At 38.2% G+C, this 10,461-nt stretch overlaps 1 pseudogene; it reads right to left on the reverse strand.

The window, feature by feature from the left end:
- The window catches only part of LOC102823667, a 165,512-nt pseudogene that overhangs the window by 59,563 nt on the left and 95,488 nt on the right, over window positions 1-10,461 (reverse strand).

The raw sequence follows: 10,461 nt of genomic DNA on the forward strand, positions 1-10,461 counted from the left end.
GATATCTCTTTAAAAGGGAGGAAATATCTCTCCCCAAATGCCTCTAGCTGACTTTCTTCTATGTCTTCTTGGCTAAAATTGAACTCAATGGCCACACCCAGCCCCAAGAAAGACAGGAATAGTATTTCATTTTCTAACCACTCATCTCTCAGATTGTTGTACTGTAGTGGCTTGCATGTTGCTGTGATACTGAAAACTATGAAAAAGGGCATTTAAAATAGCAGCAGGGTCACCCATGATGGACAGGTTTCAGCAGTTTTCAACTAAGACAGACTAGGAAAAAGGAGCAGTGGACTATTTCTGAAGGGTAAGCCACTGAAATCTCATGAATAGCAGTGGAACATTGTCAAATATAGTGTCGGAAGACAGAAACATTATAATAAATAACAGCAGATCATTGTTAGATATAGTGCCAAAAGATGAGCCCAATGGGTTGGAAGACATTAAAAAATGGACTGCAGAAGAGCTGCCTCCTTATGGTAGAGTTGACCATTATGAAATGGATGGAGCAGTACTTTCATTTGTTGATGGGGCACAACTCAAAATGAGCAGATATAGCTGCAAACATCCATTAGTAATCAGAACATGAAAAGTATGAAGTCTGAATCTAGGAAAATTGTGAGTTGTCAAAAATGAAATGGGACAAATAAAATTGATATCTTAGGCATTCAAAAACTGAAACGGACTGGTATTGGCTATTTTAAATCTGACAATCATATGGTATACTATGCCAGGAATGGCAAATTAAAAAGTAATGCCGTTGCATTCATGGTCAAAGAGAACATTTCAAGATCTGTCTTGAAGTACAATGTTGTCTGTGTTAGAATAATGCCAATACACCTACAAGGAAGACCAGTTACTAAAACTATTATTCAAATTTATGTACCAACCACTAAAACCAATAATGATTAAGTTGAAGAATACCAACTTCTTTTTTCTGAAATTAATCAAACTTACAATGAAGATGCATTGATACTTATTGGTGATTCGAATGAGAAGATTGGAAACAAAGAAGAATCAGTAGTTGGAAAATATGGTCTTGGTAAAAGAAATGATGCTAGATATTGCATGATAAGAATTTTGCAAGACCAATAATTTATTCATTACAGATAGCTTGTTTAAACAACATATGTACAAAGACCATGAATTAGAAAACCAAAAGGGAAGAACATACTCAGCTTTTTTCAATATGAAATAACTGAAGAAAAAATTAAGCCTTGACTTGAAATGTTGAAGGATTCCATGGGCAAAATATTGAATGATGCCAAAACCATCAAAAGAAGATGGAAAGAACACAGAATTACTGTCCCAAAATAGTGGGTGGCATATGATTAAGAACTGATGGTACTGAAGGTAGAAATTCAAACTACACTGAAGACACTGGCAAAAAACAAGGCTCTAGTATTTCACCAAATACATATTGAAATCTTTTAACAAACTGATGCAGCACTGGAGATACTCACTCATCTATGCCAAGGAATTTAGAAGACAGCTACCTGGCTAACCAATCGGAAGAGATCCATATATATGTCCATTCCAAAGAGAGGTGACCCAGCAGAACGGAGAAATCTTTGAACAATATTATTAATGTCACATGTAAGTAAAATTTTGCTGAAGATAATACAAAAATGGTTGCTATCATACATCAATAAGGAGCTGCCAGAAATTCAAGTCAGATTCATTAGATAATGTAGAACAGGGATATCACTGCTGATGTCAGATGGATCATGGCTGAAAGCAGAGAATATCAGAAAGATATTTGCTTGTGTTTTATTGACTATGCAAATACCTTCAACTATATGGATTATGACAAACTATGGAGCGCTGTAGCGTAGTAAATTGTGAACTTAGCTGCTAACTGCAAAGGTCAATCATTCAAATCTACCAGATGTTCCTCCAGAGAAAGATGGTGCTTTCTGCTCCTGTAAATATGTATATCCTCTGAAACCCTATATAGGGTTTCTAGAAGTCAGAGCCAACTCAGTGGCACAAAACCACCATCAACCATGGATAACATTGAGAAGAATGGACATTCCAGAATACTTAATTGTGCTTATGTGGAACATGTACTTAGACCAAGAAGCAGTTATTAGAAAAGAACAAGGGGATACTGAATGGATTAAAATCAGGAAAGATGTGCAGCAGGGTTGCATCCTTTTGCCCTATTTATTCAATCTATATACTGGCCCAATAATCTGAGAAGCTAGATTATATGGTGAAGAACATGGCATCGTGATTGGAGAAAGACTCATTAACAACCTGTGACATACAGGTGATACAATCTTGGTTGCTGGAAAAGAAGGGGACTTAAAATACTTACTGATGAAGATAAAAAACTACAGTCTTCAGTATGGATTGTACCTCATTGTAAAGAAAACAAAAATACTGACAAATGCACTAATAAATAACACCATAATAAATGGAGAAAAGACTGAAGTTGTCAAAGCTTCATTTTGTCTGGATCTACAATCAACACTCATGGAAGCAGCAGTCAAGAAATCAAATGACATACTACAGTATGCAAATCTGCTGCAAAAGACTTCTTTAAAGTGTTCAAGAGGAAAGATATCAGTTGAGGACTAATGTTAGCTTGCTGCACGCCATGGTACTTTCAATCACCACATAAGTAGGTGAGAGTTGGACAATGAATAAGGAAGACTGTAGAAGAATCAATACATTTGAATTGAGGTGTTAGCAAAGAATGTTAAAAGTACATTGGACTGCGAGAAGAACAATCATGTCTGTCTTGGAGGAAGTACAGTTAAAATGATCCTTGAAAGCCAAGATGGTGAGATTTTGTCTCTCAAACTTAGGACATGATATCAGGAGGGACCAGTGCCTAGAAAAGGACATCATGCCTGCTAGAAAAAGAGTGTCTGAGAAAGAAGGAAGACTCCTAAATAGAGGGAATGGCATAAGAGTAGCAGCAACAGACTGAAACATAACAAAAATTGTGAGGGTGTCGCAGGAATGGGCAATGTTATATTTTGTTGTGCATAGGGTCACTGTGAGTTAAAAGTGACTCAGTGGCAGCTTACAACAACATCAACAACTTCTATTGCAAAAGAGAAGGCAAAAGAGATGATGGCTGATATTCTCTGCCATGCCCATTTCATTGTAAATATTAAGTGGGATGAAACAAGCAAAATAATTTTTACAGGTACTATGGAAATTATTTTTATATTGTAAACACTCAAAAGATGGTAACAATTATTTGTTATTGTTATTTTTCTCAAAGAGAAAACATTTCAATAGATTTTATTGTGCCCTTCCAACATTTCTGGGCCATGATATATGTGAAGAGAACAGAATTGAAATAGTAATAAACTGCTCCACAGTGGAATTGGCTCTATGAAGTGGTGAGTGTCCCATTAATAGCAACTTCAATCAAACATAGAATTACTCCTGCTCTTTGAGTGAGTTCTTGGATCAGTTATCTCTAGAATTCTTTCTAATTACAAGTTTCTATGATTCTATAGTATGAAAAGTCAGAGTCTCAAGATACGTTATCTTTCTCTTAGCTTAGAATGGATTTTACAGCTGGGCTAAATTGAAATGTTCTGACTTGATGAATTTCTAAAATGATATTATTAAAAGTCTAACCATTACAACTCTGCTGGGAGCTGCAATTAACTCATTATTAACAAAAAGAAGAGTTGTTTAGATCCTGAAGGGTATAATGTTATAGTACTGTTTTCTTTTTAAATGTACAGAATCCATTTTATTTTTAGAATTTTAAATACTGCTATTTGTTTTAGTTTTCTAGTGCTGCTATAACAGGAATAACACAAGTGGATGGCTATAACAAATAGAAATGTATTCTTTCGGGTTAGGAGGCTAGAAGACCTAATTCAGAGCACCAACTGTCAAGAAAAGTTTCTTATCTCATTTCAACATCTCTAAGTCCAGCAGTCTTTGGAGTTCTCCATGTGTCTTGGCCCCGATCTTCCCTTGGATCTGAGAGTCTCACAGTGCAGGGACCGCAGGCCCAAAGGACACATTCCACTCCCAGCTCTTCTTTCTTGGTGGCAATGGATCTCTCTATCTCTGCTCACTTCTCTCTCCTTTTATATCTCAAAAGAGATTGACTCCAGATACAACCTACTCCTGCAGATTATATCGGACTTCATTAAAATAATAGAAAAGATGACTTATAACACTTAGGATACTTACATCAGATCAGAGCTGATCACATAAGATCACATCATTGGTGTTATTGTAACTGCATCATATTAGATCTTATCATGGAGTGCATAACTACATTTCAACTGCTGAACCACTGAGAATCCTGACCAAGTTAAGCTGACACAAAACCTTGACTATCGCACCATCTCTTTAAATTAAAATTTAAAGTTGCTTTCCCTTAACTTCTTCAGTGGGTTTTTATAGTCTCCAAATGACTGTATATTTGCCATTTTTGAACTTCTCTATTGTATGCATGCACATTGTCTCTCCCTTGTTAGGATTTAATTTGGTAAGAGTGATATAAATACATTGCTGTTAAGTGCTGTAGAGTCAGCTCTAACTCATAGCAACCCTGTATAGAGTTTCCAAGAAATGGCTGCTAAGTTTGAACCACTGACCTTGTGGTTCAAACCGACTTACCCTATAGCACCTCACCAGGACTCCTTGAGTATGTTATAATAGTGTAAATGACATTTGTCCTGTATAATTTGTTTCCCTCCCCAAGTCTGTCAGGGGAGGGAGGTGTTATATCTGAAGAGACTCTTTTATTATGTCCAAGTTTTAAATAAATGAAATTTGTACAGAATCCAACATACCATCTTGAGATAACTTCAGACTCTGTAGTACCTTGACAAGCAGAATGATCACAGCCAAATTGTAAATCTACATTCTGAAAAATACAGCTGGGCGTCCAGCTGATAAGAAGAGAGGGCATATGCATAAGAACACCTACACTTGCAGGTAATACCCACTTGACCTGATTTCAATGGCTGGATGATCAGACCTCAACTAGAAGAAGAAAGAAGTAGAAAAAAAGAGTAATCTGATGCAATTTGATGAACTTGACTTACACCTATGAATGCAGTAGTTCAAAGGAGGGAACAAATCTTTACAGCGAGGACTATTCCCACCCCTTCAATACACAGGGTAGACAGGGATGGGCAACTTGGACATTGGCTACCCAAAATGGGCGGCGGAGGGGGGCTACAAAGGCAAGAAGTGACTGGCTTACAAGCTTTCAAGAGGGAACCTAGATCCAGAGGGCCTGGAGGAAGGTAGAATCTCCAGTGAGTAGTATTCAATCTGTCTAGGCGGGGCTGATGCAATGAAATGCAGATGGGTCTCTTGTGATACAATAGTGAATAATTGTTATCAGGACAGATTGTGAGGGTCAGAAATGTAAAGGTAGACGTTTTATAGCAAGGAGGGGAGTGATTAACTTTTCAGTCTAGGAGCAGAGGTCCCTAGGACCATCAAGGGAGAAGAGCAGAGAGCGGGAACCTACCCAGAGAATCAGTGATGCCTGAAATGGAGGCAGAGATGATGACATGGACCGATGAAGCAGCTGGAGACTTTAGATCCAGAGAGGGAGAGCGACTGTGTGCTGAAGACCTGGGGGGTACCGGGGAAGGATTGCATGGAGGGGATTGTAACCATGGCAATGAGACGATATACGATAGAATGAATGTAAAACTAATGTTCTCCCATGTAAACTATCACATAATTCACAATAAAATATTTAAGAAAAAAAAATAGAGCTGGATGAAACATTAGCAGTGATTGAATCAAGGGAAAGGATGCCTTCTTCAAATTGAAAGGAGTCTTCTTGGTAAGATAAAACCATGATACTATATTCCCCAAATTCATATTTCCATAATGCTTTAAAATTATCAAAGAACTCAGAGTAGCTGCGCAAAGCTGTTCGCTGAGAATATATGCCTCTCCATGTGTTCACTTTGCATTTTCTCTTCAATCCTTTTCCAGTTATTTTCATTCCACTACTCACCAAAACTCTTCCTATTAAGGTCACTAATTGTTGTTGTTGTTAAGTACCGTGGAGTCGGTTCCGACTCATAGCGACCCTGTACAGGGTTTCCGAGGCAGTAAATCTTTACGGGAGCAGAACGCCTCATCTTTCTCCCGCGGAACCACTGGTAGTTTCGAACTGCTGACCTTGCGGTTCGCAGCCCAATTCATAATCACTACGCTACCAGAGCTCCTTAAGGTCACTAATAACTTACAGTTTTCAAAGTCCTATGGCTGTTTCTCTATCCTCGCCTTCTCAGCATCATTCAGTAAAGTTTACAACAAAGCACTGGTTTTGAAACCCACTAGTTGCTTTTGGAAACACTATATGAGTCAGAACCAACTAGATGGCACTTAACAACAACATTCTCCCTGTTTTTTCTTCTTTTTCCAGTTACTTCTTAATATTCTTTGCTGACTCATTCTCCTTTATGCCAGTTCTTATTATTGATATACCGTGATCTTGTATCAAGGTCGTCTTTCTCTTCTCCATCTATACTGTTCAAACTTTCATCTTTAGATGATGTTCACATTTATATTCCCAGTCTAGAACTTCTCCTCAGAACTGGATTGCTAATAGGTTTTAAGCCAAATACACTGACAATTAAACTCATAGCCATGGCATGCTCTCTACCAACCATCCACCCTACTGCCATACAGCTGCTTTGTTTCCACAGCAACAGTATTACCATTCATTGAGATGATATAACTGAAACCTCTTAGTTAACTTTGATTCCATCTTTCATACCACCCTCACATTCACCCAATCAGCAATTCTTGTCAATTTATTCTCCAAAACATATATCAAACTCATGTATTTCTTCCGTCATGGTCCAAACTATAGTCATCTCTCATCTGCTTTGCTGCAGTAGCCTCAGGGGAGGTCTTCCAGCTTCTTTTATCATCCATTGGCTGCCCAAAAACCAGAATGATCTCTTAACAACCTAAATCATACCATGTTACTCCCTTACTCAAAACTATTGAAGGGTTCTCTTATGGATTTAATATATGTTGCAAATTTTAACCCCTATATTTGTGGATGTAATACCATTTAGAAATAAGGTTTTCTTTCCTATATCATGTTAAGGTTATTATCAGTATAGGATGTGTTTTAAACCACTCAATTTTGAGGTATAAAAAGAGCTAATTAGGCACATAATCAAGGAAGTACAATTGGGGAAAGATTGATGCCACACGGAGATCACCAAGGAACTGAGAAGGATAAGGATGTCTCCCACAGCAAACATAGAGAGCCTTGCTCTAGAACCAATGCCCTGAATCTATACTCCTAACTTCCTAAACTGTGAGAAAACTTTCTATAAAGTTGCCCACTTACGGTATTTTTGATATAGCACCACTAAGAAATTAAAACAGGTTCCTACTGTTTTTTGTGTGGCACTGTGAGCTAATGCCTAAGACTGCAAAGTCGTTTGAACTGCAAGCTCACCAGCTGCTCCTTGGAAACCCTAAACAGGGTCACTATGGGTGGGAATCAATTTGATGGCATTTAACAATAGCAACTGTTAAAATCTGAGTAAAATCCAGATTTCTTACCTTGGGGCCATTCATATTTCAGTTCTTGCCAATGCTTTCAACTTCATAACAGTTCTTACTTTGTTACTAAGTCTTAGTCGCACAGGCCTAATGCATCAAGCTCTTTTTTGCCTTGGGACCATTCCGTTTGTGGTTATTGTTTTGATATGTATGTAAGAACATTCTATGACTCCGTGCATAGCTCCTTTCCTCCTTCAATTCTCAGTCAAGATGCCTCCTTTTCAGGAACATTTCTTTCAACACCTTACCTAAGTCCTCCCCCCCACCCCTTTTAATTTTTTATGAACTGGTAGGAAGATAATTCTTTGCTTTTTGAGATTTTATATAATTTTAGTTCCAAACCTAAGAATACTATGTAAAACAAGGAAAACCATTGGTTTGGTGAAGCAATAGACTATAATGAAGGCCCCAAAGGCTTTGCTTCATTTGCATCATCACGGGAAATTCTACTTTGAGGAGGCAGCTCTTCCTCAGTGATATTTTGAGTGCCTTCCAGTCTGAGGGGCTCATCTCTGGCACTATATCTGACAATATTCTGGTGCTCTTTGTCATGTTTCAATAGTCAATATTCTGGTATTGTTTGACAGTGTTCCAGTACTATTCAAAGGGTTTTCAGTGACTAAATATTCAGAAGTAGTCTGTCTCTCCTTCTTCCTAGTCTATCTTCACCTGGAAGCTCATCTGGAACCTGTCCACCATGGTTGACCCTCTAGTATTTAAAATACTGGCAACATAGCTTCCAGAATCACAGAAACACACAATCTACCATAGTATGACAAACTGACAGATGATGTTTATAGCTATATTTTATCTCAACCCTTGATGAAAGGCAAGGGTTAAATGTCATTGTTAAGTGCCATCAAGTTGGTTTGAACTCATAATGACCCTATATCAGATTTCTGAGCAGTAGCTGGTGAGTTTGAATCCTGACCTTGCAATTAGCAGTCCAGTACTTATCCTACAACACCACAGCAGGACCCCAATAGTAATTCATAATTCACTGAAGCAGACCCATAGGAAATTAAAACGATGTTATATAGAGATGTTATTTTTCTGACTTTAGTATGCAAAGATAATTTTTTAAACTACTTTTGTAACATACTAATGTCGCTTAAATTTGAGTTTTTCAAACTGAAGGCTAGGACATTCTAACAAAAAAACTAGTTGCTACCAAATAGATTCTGACTCATAGCGATCCTGTCGGACAGAGTAGAACTGTCCTATAGAGTATGGAAGGCTAGTCTTAAATGAGCAAACTGCTCCATCTTCCTCTGGTGGAGAAGCTAGTTGAGTTTCAAATTGTTGAGCTTTCAGTTAGTGTTTGGGTGCTTTAACCATGTACCACAGGAGGGCTCCCTTTTGTTGTTAAGTGCCACTGAGTTATATGTATATGTTGTTGTTAAGTGCTATCAAGTCGATTCTGACCCATAGAGACCCTGTATAGGGTTTCCAACGAGCAGCTAGCTGGTGAGCTTGAACCACCAACCTTGAAGTTCAAATGACTTTGCAGTCTGACACATTAGCCACAGCGCCACACCAGGACTACTTATATGTATATAGAAATGGGTATATACATAAACAACGGACATGGTGAATCTGTAGGATAAGCATTGCACTGTGAACCACAAAGTCAGTGATTCCAGGCAACTAGCAATTTTGCAGGAGAAGGCTGAAGGTTTCTGTTCCCACAAAAATTTAGTCTTGGAAACCCTATACAGGATTGCTGAATCAGAACCAACTTGACAGCACTTAACAATGACAACAATAAGGGATAAATGTTACTATTGTTTCTGTTAAGTACTGTCCAGTGGGTTATGACTCATGTTGTTGTTATGTGCTGTGGAGTCAGTTCCGACTCATAGTGATCCTGTACAGGGTTTCTGAGTCTGTAAATATTTACAGGAGCAGCAAGTTTCATCTTTCTCCCGTGGAACAGCTGGTAGTTTTGAACTGCCTACCTTAAGGTTAGCAGCCTGATTCGTAACCACTATACTACCAGAGCATCCGACTCATAGTGGCCCTGTATTCCAAGGAATAGTTGGTAGGTTTGAACCAACTACATTGCTGTTAGCATTTTAGTACTTATCCCTACAGCACTACACCAGGACTCCCTTTGTTGTTGTTAAGTGTTGTCAAGTTAGTTCTGACTCATAGCGACCCTGTACAGGGTTTCCAAGCCTTTTCAATCTTTGTGGGGCAGACAGCCTCATCTTTCTCCCACAAAGAGGCTGGCAGACTTTAAGTGACCTTGTGGTTCACCTTGTGCTTATCATATGAAGCCACTGCAATTTATAAAATCAATACATTAAGTCATGAACAGCACTTTAAAAAATGAAGCGATAGATTTGAATAGACAATAGAATATTTTGTATGCAATAAAGTGGTTGTTGGTATGCCATAAGATAGAGTAGAACTTTCCCCTAGGGTTTTTGGTCATAATTGTTATGGAAGCAGATCACCATGTCTGGCTCCCTCAGAGCTGTACAGGTTGGAACTACCAGTCTTTTGATTGGTAACTGAGCACTTAACCATCGTACAACCAGAGCACTTATGTAATGAGTGGTGGTGGGGGTGGTGTGCTGTGGAGTTGGTTCTGACTCATAGTGACCCTATATAGGGTTTCTGAGGCTGTAAATCATAACGGGAGCCAAAAACCTCATCTGTCTCCACAGAAACCCTGGTAGTTTTGAACTGCTGACTATGTGATTAGCAGCCCAACGCATAATCACTACACTACCAGACTTCCTTATGTAATGAATACTGTACCATAAAATTTTATTTACACATATACATATTGTCTATCCGAGAAAGATTGTGGAAAAATTCCAATATCTTCTAATTTCAGTTTCCATAAATGTTTATATATATATATTTACATATACACACACATATATATATCTATATCTATCTATCTAT

The sequence above is a fragment of the Chrysochloris asiatica genome, unplaced genomic scaffold (genome assembly GCF_000296735.1).
Source record: "Chrysochloris asiatica unplaced genomic scaffold, ChrAsi1.0 scaffold00030, whole genome shotgun sequence".
Classification (NCBI taxonomy): domain Eukaryota; kingdom Metazoa; phylum Chordata; class Mammalia; order Afrosoricida; family Chrysochloridae; genus Chrysochloris; species Chrysochloris asiatica.